The following is a 19,972-nucleotide window of genomic DNA, read 5'->3' as shown; positions in this document are numbered from 1 at the left end:
GTGGGTAATAGTGGAAAAAAGAATATGTTCAAATATAAACTACACAGAAGCATTGTATGAAACTTCTTTCTGTTCTGTGCATTCAACTAACAGAGTTGAACCTTACTTTTGATTGAGCCATTCTGAAACACTCTTTCTGTAGAAACTGCAATTGGACATTCTGAGCGCTAGGAGGCCTATATTGAGAAAAAGAATGTCTACAAATAAAAACTACACAGAAGAATTGTGTGAAACTTCTTTCTGTTCTGTTTGTTCAACTAAAAGAGTTGAACCTTAATTTTGATTGAGCCGTTCTGAAACACTCTTTCTGTAGAAAATGCAAGTGGAGATTCGGAGCGCTAAGAGGGTAATAGTGGAAAAAGGAATGTCTCCAAATATAAACTACACAGAATCATTCTGTGAAACTTCTTTCTGATCTGTGCATTCAGCTAACAGAGTTAAACCATACTTTTGATTTAGCAGATCTGAACACTCTTTCTGTAGAAAATGCAACTGGACATTTGGAGCGCTAAGAGAGTTGTAGTGGAAAAAGGAATATATTCAAATATAAACTACACAGAAGCATTCTGTGAAACTTCTTTCTGATCTGAGCATTAAGCAAACAGAGTTAAACCATACTTTTGATTGAGCAGTTTTGAAACACTCTGTCTGTAGAAAATGCAACTGGACTTTCGTAGCGCTAAGTGGGTAATAGTGGAAAAAAGAATATGTTCAAATATAAACTACACAGAAGCATTGTATGAAACTTCTTTCTGTTCTGTGCATTCAACTAACAGAGTTGAACCTTACTTTTGATTGAGCCGTTCTGAAACACTCTTTCTGTAGAAACTGCAATTGGACATTCTGAGCGCTAAGAGGCCTCTATTGGGAAAAATAATATCTTCAAATAAAAACTACACAGAAGCATTGTGTGAAACTTATTTCTGATATGTTCATTAAGCTAACAGAGTTAAACCATACTTATGATTGCGCAGTTCTGAACACTCCTTCTGTAGAAAATGCAAGTGGAGATTCGGAGCGCGAAGAGGGTAATAGTGGAAAAAGGAATATATTCAAATATAAACTACAGAGTACCATTCTGTGAAAATTCTTTCTGTTCCGTGCATTCAACTAACAGAGTTGAACCTTACTTTTGATTGAGCCATTCTGAAACACTCTTTCTGTAGAAACTGCAATTGGACATGCTAAGCGCTAAGAGGCCTACATTGGGGAAAAGAATATCTTCAAATAAAAACTACACAGATGCATTCTGTGAAACTTATTTCTGATCTGTAAATTCAGTTAACAGAGATAAAACATATTTTTGATTGAGCAGTTATGAAACACTCTTTTTGTAGAAAATGCAAGTGGAGATTCGGAGCGCTAAGAGGGTAATAGTGGAAAAAGAAATGATTTCTAATATAAACTACACAGAATCATTCGGTGAAACTTCTTTCTGATCTGTGCATTCAGCTAACAGAGTTAAACCATACTTTTGATTGAGCAGATCTGAACACTCTTTCTGTAGAAAATGCAACTGGACATTTGGAGCGCTAAGAGCGTAGTAGTGGAAAAAGGAATATATTCAAATATAAACTACACAGAAGCATTCTGTGAAACTTCTTTCTGATCTGAGCATTCAGCTAACAGAGTTAAACCATACTTTTGATTGAGCAGTTTTGAAACACTCTGTCTGTAGAAAATGCAACTGGACATTCGTAGCGCTAAGTGGGTAATAGTGGAAAAAAGAATATGTTCAAATATAAACTACACAGAAGCATTGTATGAAACTTCTTTCTGTTCTGTGCATTCAACTAACAGAGTTGAACCTTACTTTTGATTGAGCCGTTTGAAACACTCTTTCTGTAGAAACTGCAATTGGACATTCTGAGCGCTAGGAGGCCTATATTGGGAAAAAGAATGTCTACAAATAAAAACTACACAGAAGAATTGTGTGAAACTTCTTTCTGTTCTGTTTGTTCAACTAAAAGAGTTGAAACTTAGTTTTGATTGAGCCGTTCTGAAACACTCTTTCTGTAGAAAATGCAAGTGGAGATTCGGAGCGCTAAGAGGGTAATAGTGGAAAAAGGAATGTCTCCAAATATAAACTATACAGAATCATTCTGTGAAACTTCTTTCTGATCTGTGCATTCAGCTAACAGAGTTAAACCATACTTTTGATTGAGCAGATCTGAACACTCTTTCTGTAGAAAATGCAACTGGACATTTGGAGCGCTAAGAGAGTAGTAATGGAAAAAGGAATATATTCAAATATAAACTACACAGAAGCATTCTGTGAAACTTCTTTCTGATCTGAGCATTCAGCTAACAGAGTTAAACCATACTTTTGATTGAGCAGTTTTGAAACACTCTGTCTGTAGAAAATGCAACTGGACATTCGTAGCGCTAAGTGGGTAATAGTGGAAAAAAGAATATGTTCAAATATAAACTACACAGAAGCATTGTATGAAACTTCTTTCTGTTCTGTGCATTCAACTAACAGAGGTGAACCTTACTTTTCATTGAGCCTTTCTGAAACACTCTTTCTGTAGAAACTGCAATTGGACATTCTGAGCGCTAAGAGGGCTCTATTGGGAAAAATAATGTCTTCAAATAAAAACTACACAGAAGCATTGTGTGAAACTTATTTCTGATATGTTCATTAAGCTAACAGAGTTAAACCATACTTTTGATTGCGCAGTTCTGAACACTCTTTCTGTAGAAAATGCAAGTGGACATTCGGAGCGCTAAGAGGGTAATAGTGGAAAAAGGAATATATTCAAATATAAACTACACAGTAGCATTCTGTGAAAATTCTTTCTGTTCTGTGCATTCAACTAACAGAGTTGAACCTTACTTTTGATTGAGCCGTTCTGAAACACTCTTTCTGTAGAAACTGCAATTGGACATGCTAAGCGCTAAGAGGCCTACATTGGGAAAAAGAATATCTTCAAATAAAAACTACACAGATGCATTCTGTGAAACTTATTTCTGATCTGTAAATTCAGTTAACAGAGATAAAACATATTTTTGATTGAGCAGTTATGAAACACTCTTTTTGTAGAAAATGCAAGTGGAGATTCGGAGCGCTAAGAGGGTAATAGTGGAAAAAGGAATGTCTTCAAATATAAACTACACAGAATCATTCGGTGAAACTTCCTTCTCATCTGTGCATTCAGCTAACAGAATTAAACCATACTTTTGATTGAGCAGATCTGAACACTCTTTCTGTAGAAAATGCAACTGGACATTTGGAGCGCTAAGAGCGTAGTAGTGGAAAAAGGAATATATTCAAATATAAACTACACAGAAGCATTCTGTGAAACTTCTTTCTGATCTGAGCATTCAGCTAACAGAGTTAAACCATACTTTTGATTGAGCAGTTTTGAAACACTCTGTCTGTAGAAAATGCAACGGGACATTCGTAGCGCTAAGTGGGTAATAGTGGAAAAAAGAATATGTTCAAATATAAACTACACAGAAGCATTGTATGAAACTTCTTTCTGTTCTGTGCATTCAACTAACAGAGTTGAACCTTACTTTTGATTGAGCCGTTCTGAAACACTCTTTCTGTAGAAACTGCAATTGGACATTCTGAGCGCTAGGAGGCCTATATTGGGAAAAAGAATGTCTACAAATAAAAACTACACAGAAGAATTGTGTGAAACTTCTTTCTGTTCTGTTTGTTCAACTAAAAGAGTTGAACCATAGTTTTGATTGAGCCGTTCTGAAACACTCTTTCTGTAGAAAATGCAAGTGGAGATTCGGAGCGCTAAGAGGGTAATAGTGGAAAAAGGAATGTCTCCAAATATAAACTACACAGAATCATTCTGTGAAACATCTTTCTGATCTGTGCATTCAGCTAACAGAGTTAAACCATACTTTTGATTGAGCAGATCTGAACACTCTTTCTGTAGAAAATGCAACTGGACATTTGGAGCGCTAAGAGCGTAGTAGTGGAAAAAGGAATATATTCAAATATAAACTACACAGAAGCATTCTGTGAAACTTCTTTCTGATCTGAGCATTCAGCTAACAGAGTTAAACCATACTTTTGATTGAGCAGTTTTGAAACACTCTGTCTGTAGAAAATGCAACTGGACATTCGTAGCGCTAAGTGGGTAATAGTGGATAAAAGAATATGTTCAAATATAAACTACACAGAAGCATTGTATGAAACTTCTTTCTGTTCTGTGCATTCAACTAACAGAGTTGAACCTTACTTTTGATTGAGCCTTTCTGAAACACTCTTTCTGTAGAAACTGCAATTGGACATTCTGAGCGCTAAGAGGCCTCTATTGGGAAAAATAATATCTTCAAATAAAAACTACACAGAAGCATTGTGTGAAACTTATTTCTGATATGTTCATTAAGCTAACAGAGTTAAACCATACTTTTGATTGCGCAGTTCTGAACACTCTTTCTGTAGAAAATGCAAGTGGACATTCGGAGCGCTAAGAGGGTAATAGTGGAAAAAGGAATATATTCAAATATAAACTACACAGTAGCATTCTGTGAAAATTCTTTCTGTTCTGTGCATTCAACTAACAGAGTTGAACCTTACTTTTGATTGAGCCGTTCTGAAACACTCTTTCTGTAGAAACTGCAATTGGACATGCTAAGCGCTAAGAGGCCTACATTGGGAAAAAGAATATCTTCAAATAAAAACTACACAGATGCATTCTGTGAAACTTATTTCTGATCTGTAAATTCAGTTAACAGAGATAAAACCTATTTTTGATTGAGCAGTTATGAAACACTCTTTTTGTAGAAAATGCAAGTGGAGATTCGGAGCGCTAAGAGGGTAATAGTGGAAAAAGGAATGTCTTCAAATATAAACTACACAGAATCATTCGGTGAAACTTCTTTCTGATCTGTGCATTCAGCTAACAGAGTTAAACCATACTTTTGATTGAGCAGATCTTAACACTCTTTCTGTAGAAAATGCAACTGGACATTTGGAGCGCTAAGAGCGTAGTAGTGGAAAAAGGAATATATTCAAATATAAACTACACAGAAGCATTCTGTGAAACTTTTTTCTGATCTGAGCATTCAGCTAACAGAGTTAAACCATACTTTTGATTGAGCAGTTTTGAAACTCTCTGTCTGTAGAAAATGCAACTGGACATTCGTAGCGCTAAGTGGTTAATAGTGGAAAAAAGAATATGTTCAAATATAAACTACACAGAAGCATTGTATGAAACTTCTTTCTGTTCTGTGCATTCAACTAACAGAGTTGAACCTTACTTTTGTTTGAGCCGTTCTGAAACACTCTTTCTGTAGAAACTGCAATTGGACATTCTGAGCGCTAGGAGGCCTATATTGAGAAAAAGAATGTCTACAAATAAAAACTACACAGAAGAATTGTGTGAAACTTCTTTCTGTTCTGTTTGTTCAACTAAAAGAGTTGAACCTTAGTTTTGATTGAGCCGTTCTGAAACACTCTTTCTGTAGAAAATGCAAGTGGAGATTCGGAGCGCTATGAGGGTAATAGTGGAAAAAGGAATGTCTCCAAATATAAACTACACAGAATCATTCTGTGAAACTTCTTTCTGATCTGTGCATTCAGCTAACAGAGTTAAACCATACTTTTGATTGAGCAGATCTGAACACTCTTTCTGTAGAAAATGCAACTGGACATTTGGAGCGCTAAGAGAGTAGTAGTGGAAAAAGGAATATATTCAAATATAAACTACATAGAAGCATTCTGTGAAACTTCTTTCTGATCTGAGCATTCAGCTAACAGAGTTAAACCATACTTTTGATTGAGCAGTTTTGAAACACTCTGTCTGTAGAAAATGCAACTGGACATTCGTAGCGCTAAGTGGGTAATAGTGGAAAAAAGAATATGTTCAAATATAAACTACACAGAAGCATTGTATGAAACTTCTTTCTGTTCTGTGCATTCAACTAACAGAGTTGAACCTTACTTTTGATTGAGCCTTTCTGAAACACTCTTTCTGTAGAAACTGCAATTGGACATTCTGAGCGCTAAGAGGCCTCTATTGGGAAAAATAATATCTTCAAATAAAAACTACACAGAAGCATTGTGTGAAACTTATTTCTGATATGTTCATTAAGCTAACAGAGTTAAACCATACTTTTGATTGCGCAGTTCTGAACACTCTTTCTGTAGAAAATGCAAGTGGACATTCGGAGCGCTAAGAGGGTAATAGTGGAAAAAGGAATATATTCAAATATAAACTACACAGTAGCATTCTGTGAAAATTCTTTCTGTTCTGTGCATTCAACTAACAGAGTTGAACCTTACTTTTGATTGAGCCGTTCTGAAACACTCTTTCTGTAGAAACTGCAATTGGACATGCTAAGCGCTAAGAGGCCTACATTGGGAAAAAGAATATCTTCAAATAAAAACTACACAGATGCATTCTGTGAAACTTATTTCTGATCTGTAAATTCAGTTAACAGAGATAAAACCTATTTTTGATTGAGCAGTTATGAAACACTCTTTTTGTAGAAAATGCAAGTGGAGATTCGGAGCGCTAAGAGGGTAATAGTGGAAAAAGGAATGTCTTCAAATATAAACTACACAGAATCATTCGGTGAAACTTCTTTCTGATCTGTGCATTCAGCTAACAGAGTTAAACCATACTTTTGATTGAGCAGATCTTAACACTCTTTCTGTAGAAAATGCAACTGGACATTTGGAGCGCTAAGAGCGTAGTAGTGGAAAAAGGAATATATTCAAATATAAACTACACAGAAGCATTCTGTGAAACTTTTTTCTGATCTGAGCATTCAGCTAACAGAGTTAAACCATACTTTTGATTGAGCAGTTTTGAAACTCTCTGTCTGTAGAAAATGCAACTGGACATTCGTAGCGCTAAGTGGTTAATAGTGGAAAAAAGAATATGTTCAAATATAAACTACACAGAAGCATTGTATGAAACTTCTTTCTGTTCTGTGCATTCAACTAACAGAGTTGAACCTTACTTTTGTTTGAGCCGTTCTGAAACACTCTTTCTGTAGAAACTGCAATTGGACATTCTGAGCGCTAGGAGGCCTATATTGAGAAAAAGAATGTCTACAAATAAAAACTACACAGAAGAATTGTGTGAAACTTCTTTCTGTTCTGTTTGTTCAACTAAAAGAGTTGAACCTTAGTTTTGATTGAGCCGTTCTGAAACACTCTTTCTGTAGAAAATGCAAGTGGAGATTCGGAGCGCTATGAGGGTAATAGTGGAAAAAGGAATGTCTCCAAATATAAACTACACAGAATCATTCTGTGAAACTTCTTTCTGATCTGTGCATTCAGCTAACAGAGTTAAACCATACTTTTGATTGAGCAGATCTGAACACTCTTTCTGTAGAAAATGCAACTGGACATTTGGAGCGCTAAGAGAGTAGTAGTGGAAAAAGGAATATATTCAAATATAAACTACATAGAAGCATTCTGTGAAACTTCTTTCTGATCTGAGCATTCAGCTAACAGAGTTAAACCATACTTTTGATTGAGCAGTTTTGAAACACTCTGTCTGTAGAAAATGCAACTGGACATTCGTAGCGCTAAGTGGGTAATAGTGGAAAAAAGAATATGTTCAAATATAAACTACACAGAAGCATTGTATGAAACTTCTTTCTGTTCTGTGCATTCAACTAACAGAGTTGAACCTTACTTTTGATTGAGCCTTTCTGAAACACTCTTTCTGTAGAAACTGCAATTGGACATTCTGAGCGCTAAGAGGCCTCTATTGGGAAAAATAATATCTTCAAATAAAAACTACACAGAAGCATTGTGTGAAACTTATTTCTGATATGTTCATTAAGCTAACAGAGTTAAACCATACTTTTGATTGCGCAGTTCTGAACACTCTTTCTGTAGAAAATGCAAGTGGACATTCGGAGCGCTAAGAGGGTAACAGTGGAAAAAGGAATATATTCAAATATAAACTACACAGTAGCATTCAGTGAAAATTCTTTCTGTTCTGTGCATTCAACTAACAGAGTTGAACCTTACTTTTGATTGAGCCGTTCTGAAACACTCTTTCTGTAGAAACTGCAATTGGACATGCTAAGCGCTAAGAGGCCTACATTGGGGAAAAGAATATCTTCAAATAAAAACTACACAGATGCATTCTGTGAAACTTATTTCTGATCTGCAAATTCAGTTAACAGAGATAAAACATATTTTTGATTGAGCAGTTATGAAACACTCTTTTTGTAGAAAATGCAAGTGGAGATTCGGAGCGCTAAGAGGGTAATAGTGGAAAAAGGAATGTCTTCAAATATAAACTACACAGAATCATTCGGTGAAACTTCTTTCTGATCTGTGCATTCAGCTAACAGAGTTAAACCATACTTTTGATTGAGCAGATCTGAACAATCTTTCTGTAGAAAATGCAACTGGACATTTGGAGCGCTAAGAGCGTAGTAGTGGAAAAAGGAATATATTCAAATATAAACTACACAGAAGCATTCTGTGAAACTTCTTTCTGATCTGAGCATTCAGCTAACAGAGTTACACCATACTGTTGATTGAGCAGTTTTTAAACACTCTGTCTGTAGGAAATGCAACTGGACATTCGTAGCGCTAAGTGGGTAATAGTGGAAAAAAGAATATGTTCAAATATAAACTACACAGAAGCATTGTATGAAACTTCTTTCTGTTCTGTGCATTCAACTAACAGAGTTGAACCTTACTTTTGATTGAGCCATTCTGAAACACTCTTTCTGTAGAAACTGCAATTGGACATTCTGAGTGCTATGAGGCCTATATTGAGAAAAAGAATGTCTACAAATAAAAACTACACAGAAGAATTGTGTGAAACTTCTTTCTGTTCTGTTTGTTCAACTAAAAGATTTGAACCTTAGTTTTGATTGAGCCGTTCTGAAACACTCTTTCTGTAGAAAATGCAAGTGGAGATTCGGAGCGCTAAGAGGGTAATAGTGGAAAAAGGAATGTCTCCAAATATAAACTACACAGAATCATTCTGTGAAACTTCTTTCTGATCTGTGCATTCAGCTAACAGAGTTAAACCATACTTTTGATTTAGCAGATCTGAACACTCTTTCTGTAGAAAATGCAACTGGACATTTGGAGCGCTAAGAGAGTTGTAGTGGAAAAAGGAATATATTCAAATATAAACTACACAGAAGCATTCTGTGAAACTTCTTTCTGATCTGAGCATTCAGCTAACAGAGTTAAACCATACTTTTGATTGAGCAGTTTTGAAACACTCTGTCTGTAGAAAATGCAACTGGACATTCGTAGCGCTAAGTGGGTAATAGTGGAAAAAAGAATATGTTCAAATATAAACTACACAGAAGCATTGTATGAAACTTCTTTCTGTTCTGTGCATTCAACTAACAGAGTTGAACCTTACTTTTGATTGAGCCGTTCTGAAACACTCTTTCTGTAGAAACTGCAATTGGACATTCTGAGCGCTAAGAGGCCTCTATTGGGAAAAATTATATCTTCAAATAAAAACTACACAGAAGCATTGTGTGAAACTTATTTCTGATATGTTCATTAAGCTAACAGAGTTAAACCATACTTATGATTGCGCAGTTCTGAACACTCCTTCTGTAGAAAATGCAAGTGGAGATTCGGAGCGCGAAGAGGGTAGTAGTGGAAAAAGGAATATATTCAAATATAAACTACACAGTACCATTCTGTGAAAATTCTTTCTGTTCTGTGCATTCAACTAACAGAGTTGAACCTTACTTTTGATTGAGCCGTTCTGAAACACTCTTTCTGTAGAAACTGCAATTGGACATGCTAAGCGCTAAGAGGCCTACATTGGGGAAAAGAATATCTTCAAATAAAAACTACACAGATGCATTCTGTGAAACTTATTTCTGATCTGCAAATTCAGTTAACAGAGATAAAACATATTTTTGATTGAGCAGTTATGAAACACTCTTTTTGTAGAAAATGCAAGTGGAGATTCGGAGCGCTAAGAGGGTAATAGTGGAAAAAGAAATGATTTCTAATATAAACTACACAGAATCATTCGGTGAAACTTCCTTCTGATCTGTGCATTCAGCTAACAGAGTTAAACCATACTTTTGATTGAGCAGATCTGAACACTCTTTCTGTAGAAAATGCAACTGGACATTTGGAGCGCTAAGAGCGTAGTATTGGAAAAAGTAATATATTCAAATATAAACTACACAGAAGCATTCTGTGAAACTTCTTTCTGATCTGAGCATTCAGCTAACAGAGTTAAACCATACTTTTGATTGAGCAGTTTTGAAACACTCTGTCTGTAGAAAATGCAACTGGACATTCGTAGCGCTAAGAGGGTAATAGTGGAAAAAAGAATATGTTCAAATATAAACTACACAGAAGCATTGTATGAAACTTCTTTCTGTTCTGTGCATTCAACTAACAGAGTTGAACCTTACTTTTGATTGAGCCGTTTGAAACACTCTTTCTGTAGAAACTGCAATTGGACATTCTGAGCGCTAGGAGGCCTATATTGGGAAAAAGAATGTCTACAAATAAAAACTACACAGAAGAATTGTGTGAAACTTCTTTCTGTTCTGTTTGTTCAACTAAAAGAGTTGAACCTTAGTTTTGATTGAGCCGTTCTGAAACACACTTTCTGTAGAAAATGCAAGTGGAGATTCGGAGCGCTAAGAGGGTAATAGTGGAAAAAGGAATGTCTCCAAATATAAACTACACAGAATCATTCTGTGAAACTTCTTTCTGATCTGTGCATTCAGCTAACAGAGTTAAACCATACTTTTGATTTAGCAGATCTGAACACTCTTTCTGTAGAAAATGCAACTGGACATTTGGAGCGCTAAGAGAGTTGTAGTGGAAAAAGGAATATATTCAAATATAAACTACACAGAAGCATTCTGTGAAACTTCTTTCTGATCTGAGCATTCAGCTAACAGAGTTAAACCATACTTTTGATTGAGCAGTTTTGAAACACTCTGTCTGTAGAAAATGCAACTGGACATTCGTAGCGCTAAGTGGGTAATAGTGGAAAAAAGAATATGTTCAAATATAAACTACACAGAAGCATTGTATGAAACTTCTTTCTGTTCTGTGCATTCAACTAACAGAGTTGAACCTTACTTTTGATTGAGCCGTTCTGAAACACTCTTTCTGTAGAAACTGCAATTGGACATTCTGAGCGCTAAGAGGGCTCTATTGGGAAAAATAATGTCTTCAAATAAAAACTACACAGAAGCATTGTGTGAAACTTATTTCTGATATGTTCATTAAGCTAACAGAGTTAAACCATACTTTTGATTGCGCAGTTCTGAACACTCTTTCTGTAGAAAATGCAAGTGGACATTCGGAGCGCTAAGAGGGTAATAGTGGAAAAAGGAATATATTCAAATATAAACTACACAGTAGCATTCTGTGAAAATTCTTTCTGTTCTGTGCATTCAACTAACAGAGTTGAACCTTACTTTTGATTGAGCCGTTCTGAAACACTCTTTCTGTAGAAACTGCAATTGGACATGCTAAGCGCTAAGAGGCCTACATTGGGAAAAAGAATATCTTCAAATAAAAACTACACAGATGCATTCTGTGAAACTTATTTCTGATCTGTAAATTCAGTTAACAGAGATAAAACATATTTTTGATTGAGCAGTTATGAAACACTCTTTTTGTAGAAAATGCAAGTGGAGATTCGGAGCGCTAAGAGGGTAATAGTGGAAAAAGGAATGTCTTCAAATATAAACTACACAGAATCATTCGGTGAAACTTCCTTCTCATCTGTGCATTCAGCTAACAGAATTAAACCATACTTTTGATTGAGCAGATCTGAACACTCTTTCTGTAGAAAATGCAACTGGACATTTGGAGCGCTAAGAGCGTAGTAGTGGAAAAAGGAATATATTCAAATATAAACTACACAGAAGCATTCTGTGAAACTTCTTTCTGATCTGAGCATTCAGCTAACAGAGTTAAACCATACTTTTGATTGAGCAGTTTTGAAACACTCTGTCTGTAGAAAATGCAACGGGACATTCGTAGCGCTAAGTGGGTAATAGTGGAAAAAAGAATATGTTCAAATATAAACTACACAGAAGCATTGTATGAAACTTCTTTCTGTTCTGTGCATTCAACTAACAGAGTTGAACCTTACTTTTGATTGAGCCGTTCTGAAACACTCTTTCTGTAGAAACTGCAATTGGACATTCTGAGCGCTAGGAGGCCTATATTGGGAAAAAGAATGTCTACAAATAAAAACTACACAGAAGAATTGTGTGAAACTTCTTTCTGTTCTGTTTGTTCAACTAAAAGAGTTGAACCATAGTTTTGATTGAGCCGTTCTGAAACACTCTTTCTGTAGAAAATGCAAGTGGAGATTCGGAGCGCTAAGAGGGTAATAGTGGAAAAAGGAATGTCTCCAAATATAAACTACACAGAATCATTCTGTGAAACTTCTTTCTGATCTGTGCATTCAGCTAACAGAGTTAAACCATACTTTTGATTGAGCAGATCTGAACACTCTTTCTGTAGAAAATGCAACTGGACATTTGGAGCGCTAAGAGCGTAGTAGTGGAAAAAGGAATATATTCAAATATAAACTACACAGAAGCATTCTGTGAAACTTCTTTCTGATCTGAGCATTCAGCTAACAGAGTTAAACCATACTTTTGATTGAGCAGTTTTGAAACACTCTGTCTGTAGAAAATGCAACTGGACATTCGTAGCGCTAAGTGGGTAATAGTGGATAAAAGAATATGTTCAAATATAAACTACACAGAAGCATTGTATGAAACTTCTTTCTGTTCTGTGCATTCAACTAACAGAGTTGAACCTTACTTTTGATTGAGCCTTTCTGAAACACTCTTTCTGTAGAAACTGCAATTGGACATTCTGAGCGCTAAGAGGCCTCTATTGGGAAAAATAATATCTTCAAATAAAAACTACACAGAAGCATTGTGTGAAACTTATTTCTGATATGTTCATTAAGCTAACAGAGTTAAACCATACTTTTGATTGCGCAGTTCTGAACACTCTTTCTGTAGAAAATGCAAGTGGACATTCGGAGCGCTAAGAGGGTAATAGTGGAAAAAGGAATATATTCAAATATAAACTACACAGTAGCATTCTGTGAAAATTCTTTCTGTTCTGTGCATTCAACTAACAGAGTTGAACCTTACTTTTGATTGAGCCGTTCTGAAACACTCTTTCTGTAGAAACTGCAATTGGACATGCTAAGCGCTAAGAGGCCTACATTGGGAAAAAGAATATCTTCAAATAAAAACTACACAGATGCATTCTGTGAAACATATTTCTGATCTGTAAATTCAGTTAACAGAGATAAAACCTATTTTTGATTGAGCAGTTACGAAACACTCTTTTTGTAGAAAATGCAAGTGGAGATTCGGAGCGCTAAGAGGGTAATAGTGGAAAAAGGAATGTCTTCAAATATAAACTACACAGAATCATTCGGTGAAACTTCTTTCTGATCTGTGCATTCAGCTAACAGAGTTAAACCATACTTTTGATTGAGCAGATCTTAACACTCTTTCTGTAGAAAATGCAACTGGACATTTGGAGCGCTAAGAGCGTAGTAGTGGAAAAAGGAATATATTCAAATATAAACTACACAGAAGCATTCTGTGAAACTTTTTTCTGATCTGAGCATTCAGCTAACAGAGTTAAACCATACTTTTGATTGAGCAGTTTTGAAACTCTCTGTCTGTAGAAAATGCAACTGGACATTCGTAGCGCTAAGTGGGTAATAGTGGAAAAAAGAATATGTTCAAATATAAACTACACAGAAGCATTGTATGAAACTTCTTTCTGTTCTGTGCATTCAACTAACAGAGTTGAACCTTACTTTTGATTGAGCCGTTCAGAAACACTCTTTCTGTAGAAACTGCAATTGGACATTCTGAGCGCTAGGAGGCCTATATTGAGAAAAAGAATGTCTACAAATAAAAACTACACAGAAGAATTGTGTGAAACTTCTTTCTGTTCTGTTTGTTCAACTAAAAGAGTTGAACCTTAGTTTTGATTGAGCCGTTCTGAAACACTCTTTCTGTAGAAAATGCAAGTGGAGATTCGGAGCGCTAAGAGGGTAATAGTGGAAAAAGGAATGTCTCCAAATATAAACTACACAGAATCATTCTGTGAAACTTCTTTCTGATCTGTGCATTCAGCTAACAGAGTTAAACCATACTTTTGATTGAGCAGATCTGAACACTCTTTCTGTAGAAAATGCAACTGGACATTTGGAGCGCTAAGAGAGTAGTAGTGGAAAAAGGAATATATTCAAATATAAACTACATAGAAGCATTCTGTGAAACATCTTTCTGATCTGAGCATTCAGCTAACAGAGTTAAACCATACTTTTGATTGAGCAGTTTTGAAACACTCTGTCTGTAGAAAATGCAACTGGACATTCGTAGCGCTAAGTGGGTAATAGTGGAAAAAAGAATATGTTCAAATATAAACTACACAGAAGCATTGTATGAAACTTCTTTCTGTTCTGTGCATTCAACTAACAGAGTTGAACCTTACTTTTGATTGAGCCTTTCTGAAACACTCTTTCTGTAGAAACTGCAATTGGACATTCTGAGCGCTAAGAGGCCTCTATTGGGAAAAATAATATCTTCAAATAAAAACTACACAGAAGCATTGTGTGAAACTTATTTCTGATATGTTCATTAAGCTAACAGAGTTAAACCATACTTTTGATTGCGCAGTTCTGAACACTCTTTCTGTAGAAAATGCAAGTGGACATTCGGAGCGCTAAGAGGGTAACAGTGGAAAAAGGAATATATTCAAATATAAACTACACAGTAGCATTCAGTGAAAATTCTTTCTGTTCTGTGCATTCAACTAACAGAGTTGAACCTTACTTTTGATTGAGCCGTTCTGAAACACTCTTTCTGTAGAAACTGCAATTGGACATGCTAAGCGCTAAGAGGCCTACATTGGGGAAAAGAATATCTTCAAATAAAAAGTACACAGATGCATTCTGTGAAACTTATTTCTGATCTGCAAATTCAGTTAACAGAGATAAAACATATTTTTGATTGAGCAGTTATGAAACACTCTTTTTGTAGAAAATGCAAGTGGAGATTCGGAGCGCTAAGAGGGTAATAGTGGAAAAAGGAATGTCTTCAAATATAAACTACACAGAATCATTCGGTGAAACTTCTTTCTGATCTGTGCATTCAGCTAACAGAGTTAAACCATACTTTTGATTGAGCAGATCTGAACACTCTTTCTGTAGAAAATGCAACTGGACATTTGGAGCGCTAAGAGCGTAGTAGTGGAAAAAGGAATATATTCAAATATAAACTACACAGAAGCATTCTGTGAAACTTCTTTCTGATCTGAGCATTCAGCTAACAGAGTTAAACCATACTGTTGATTGAGCAGTTTTTAAACACTCTGTCTGTAGGAAATGCAACTGGACATTCGTAGCGCTAAGTGGGTAATAGTGGAAAAAAGAATATGTTCAAATATAAACTACACAGAAGCATTGTATGAAACTTCTTTCTGTTCTGTGCATTCAACTAACAGAGTTGAACCTTACTTTTGATTGAGCCATTCTGAAACACTCTTTCTGTAGAAACTGCAATTGGACATTCTGAGTGCTATGAGGCCTATATTGAGAAAAAGAATGTCTACAAATAAAAACTACACAGAAGAATTGTGTGAAACTTCTTTCTGTTCTGTTTGTTCAACTAAAAGATTTGAACCTTAGTTTTGATTGAGCCGTTCTGAAACACTCTTTCTGTAGAAAATGCAAGTGGAGATTCGGAGCGCTAAGAGGGTAATAGTGGAAAAAGGAATGTCTCCAAATATAAACTACACAGAATCATTCTGTGAAACTTCTTTCTGATCTGTGCATTCAGCTAACAGAGTTAAACCATACTTTTGATTTAGCAGATCTGAACACTCTTTCTGTAGAAAATGCAACTGGACATTTGGAGCGCTAAGAGAGTTGTAGTGGAAAAAGGAATATATTCAAATATAAACTACACAGAAGCATTCTGTGAAACTTCTTTCTGATCTGAGCATTCAGCTAACAGAGTTAAACCATACTTTTGATTGAGCAGTTTTGAAACACTCTGTCTGTAGAAAATGCAACTGGACATTCGTAGCGCTAAGTGGGTAATAGTGGAAAAAAGAATATGTTCAAATATAAACTACACAGAAGCATTGTATGAAACTTCTTTCTGTTCTGTGCATTCAACTAACAGAGTTGAACCTTACTTTTGATTGAGCCGTTCTGAAACACTCTTTCTGTAGAAACTGCAATTGGACATTCTGAGCGCTAAGAGGCCTCTATTGGGAAAAATTATATCTTCAAATAAAAACTACACAGAAGCATTGTGTGAAACTTATTTCTGATATGTTCATTAAGCTAACAGAGTTAAACCATACTTATGATTGCGCAGTTCTGAACACTCCTTCTGTAGAAAATGCAAGTGGAGATTCGGAGCGCGAAGAGTGTAGTAGTGGAAAAAGGAATATATTCAAATATAAACTACACAGTACCATTCTGTGAAAATTCTTTCTGTTCTGTGCATTCAACTAACAGAGTTGAACCTTACTTTTGATTGAGCCGTTCTGAAACACTCTTTCTGTAGAAACTGCAATTGGACATGCTAAGCGCTAAGAGGCCTACATTGAGGAAAAGAATATCTTCAAATAAAAACTACACAGATGCATTCTGTGAAACTTATTTCTGATCTGCAAATTCAGTTAACAGAGATAAAACATATTTTTGATTGAGCAGTTATGAAACACTCTTTTTGTAGAAAATGCAAGTGGAGATTCGGAGCGCTAAGAGGGTAATAGTGGAAAAAGAAATGATTTCTAATATAAACTACACAGAATCATTCGGTGAAACTTCCTTCTGATCTGTGCATTCAGCTAACAGAGTTAAACCATACTTTTGATTGAGCAGATCTGAACACTCTTTCTGTAGAAAATGCAACTGGACATTTGGAGCGCTAAGAGCGTAGTATTGGAAAAAGTAATATATTCAAATATAAACTACACAGAAGCATTCTGTGAAACTTCTTTCTGATCTGAGCATTCAGCTAACAGAGTTAAACCATACTTTTGATTGAGCAGTTTTGAAACACTCTGTCTGTAGAAAATGCAACTGGACATTCGTAGCGCTAAGTGGGTAATAGTGGAAAAAAGAATATGTTCAAATATAAACTACACAGAAGCATTGTATGAAACTTCTTTCTGTTCTGTGCATTCAACTAACAGAGTTGAACCTTACTTTTGATTGAGCCGTTTGAAACACTCTTTCTGTAGAAACTGCAATTGGACATTCTGAGCGCTAGGAGGCCTATATTGGGAAAAAGAATGTCTACAAATAAAAACTACACAGAAGAATTGTGTGAAACTTCTTTCTGTTCTGTTTGTTCAACTAAAAGAGTTGAACCTTAGTTTTGATTGAGCCGTTCTGAAACACTCTTTCTGTAGAAAATGCAAGTGGAGATTCGGAGCGCTAAGAGGGTAATAGTGGAAAAAGGAATGTCTCCAAATATAAACTACACAGAATCATTCTGTGAAACTTCTTTCTGATCTGTGCATTCAGCTAACAGAGTTAAACCATACTTTTGATTTAGCAGATCTGAACACTCTTTCTGTAGAAAATGCAACTGGACATTTGGAGCGCTAAGAGAGTTGTAGTGGAAAAAGGAATATATTCAAATATAAACTACACAGAAGCATTCTGTGAAACTTCTTTCTGATCTGAGCATTCAGCTAACAGAGTTAAACCATACTTTTGATTGAGCAGTTTTGAAACACTCTGTCTGTAGAAAATGCAACTGGACATTCGTAGCGCTAAGTGGGTAATAGTGGAAAAAAGAATATGTTCAAATATAAACTACACAGAAGCATTGTATGAAACTTCTTTCTGTTCTGTGCATTCAACTAACAGAGTTGAACCTTACTTTTGATTGAGCCGTTCTGAAACACTCTTTCTGTAGAAACTGCAATTGGACATTCTGAGCGCTAAGAGGCCTCTATTGGGAAAAATAATATCTTCAAATAAAAACTACACAGAAGCATTGTGTGAAACTTATTTCTGATATGTTCATTAAGCTAACAGAGTTAAACCATACTTATGATTGCGCAGTTCTGAACACTCCTTCTGTAGAAAATGCAAGTGGAGATTCGGAGCGCGAAGAGGGTAATAGTGGAAAAAGGAATATATTCAAATATAAACTACACAGTACCATTCTGTGAAAATTCTTTCTGTTCTGTGCATTCAACTAACAGAGTTGAACCTTACTTTTGATTGAGCCGTTCTGAAACACTCTTTCTGTAGAAACTGCAATTGGACATGCTAAGCGCTAAGAGGCCTACATTGGGGAAAAGAATATCTTCAAATAAAAACTACACAGATGCATTCTGTGAAACTTATTTCTGATCTGCAAATTCAGTTAACAGAGATAAAACATATTTTTGATTGAGCAGTTATGAAACACTCTTTTTGTAGAAAATGCAAGTGGAGATTCGGAGCGCTAAGAGGGTAATAGTGGAAAAAGAAATGATTTCTAATATAAACTACACAGAATCATTCGGTGAAACTTCCTTCTGATCTGTGCATTCAGCTAACAGAGTTAAACCATACTTTTGATTGAGCAGATCTGAACACTCTTTCTGTAGAAAATGCAACTGGACATTTGGAGCGCTAAGAGCGTAGTAGTGGAAAAAGGAATATATTCAAATATAAACTACACAGAAGCATTCTGTGAAACTTCTTTCTGATCTGAGCATTCAGCTAACAGAGTTAAACCATACTTTTGATTGAGCAGTTTTGAAACACTCTGTCTGTAGAAAATGCAACTGGACATTCGTAGCGCTAAGTGGGTAATAGTGGAAAAAAGAATATGTTCAAATATAAACTACACAGAAGCATTGTATGAAACTTCTTTCTGTTCTGTGCATTCAACTAACAGAGTTGAACCTTACTTTTGATTGAGCCTTTCTGAGACACTCTTTCTGTAGAAACTGCAATTGGACATTCTGAGCGCTAAGAGGCCTATATTGGGAAAAATAATATCTTCAAATAAAAACTACACAGAAGCATTTTTTGAAACTTATTTCTGATATGTTCATTAAGCTAACAGAGTTAAACCATACTTTTGATTGCACAGTTCTGAACACTCTTTCTGTAGAAAATGCAAGTGGACATTCGGAGCGCTAAGAGGGTAATAGTGGAAAAAGGAATATATTCAAATATAAACTACACAGTAGCATTCTGTGAAAATTCTTTCTGTTCTGTGCATTCAACTAACAGAGTTGAACCTTACTTTTGATTGAGCCTTTCTGAAACACTCTTTCTGTAGAAACTGCATTTGGACATTCTGAGCGCTAAGAGGCCTCTATTGGGAAAAATAATATCTTCAAATAAAAACTACACAGAAGCATTGTGTGAAACTTATTTCTGATATGTTCATTAAGCTAACAGAGTTAAACCATACTTATGATTGCGCAGTTCTGAACACTCCTTCTGTAGAAAATGCAAGTGGAGATTCGGAGCGCGAAGAGGGTAATAGTGGAAAAAGGAATATATTCAAATATAAACTACACAGTACCATTCTGTGAAAATTCTTTCTGTTCTGTGCATTCAACTAACAGAGTTGAACCTTACTTTTGATTGAGCCGTTCTGAAACACTCTTTCTGTAGAAACTGCAATTGGACATGCTAAGCGCTAAGAGGCCTACATTGGGGAAAAGAATATCTTCAAATAAAAACTACACAGATGCATTCTGTGAAACTTATTTCTGATCTGCAAATTCAGTTAACAGAGATAAAACATATTTTTGATTGAGCAGTTATGAAACACTCTTTTTGTAGAAAATGCAAGTGGAGATTCGGAGCGCTAAGAGGGTAATAGTGGAAAAAGAAATGATTTCTAATATAAACTACACAGAATCATTCGGTGAAACTTCCTTCTGATCTGTGCATTCAGCTAACAGAGTTAAACCATACTTTTGATTGAGCAGATCTGAACACTCTTTCTGTAGAAAATGCAACTGGACATTTGGAGCGCTAAGAGC

The sequence above is a fragment of the Symphalangus syndactylus genome, chromosome 12 (assembly GCF_028878055.3).
Source record: "Symphalangus syndactylus isolate Jambi chromosome 12, NHGRI_mSymSyn1-v2.1_pri, whole genome shotgun sequence".
Classification (NCBI taxonomy): domain Eukaryota; kingdom Metazoa; phylum Chordata; class Mammalia; order Primates; family Hylobatidae; genus Symphalangus; species Symphalangus syndactylus.
The sequence above is the reverse complement of the archived record's forward strand: the minus strand, read 5'-3'. Positions refer to the sequence as shown.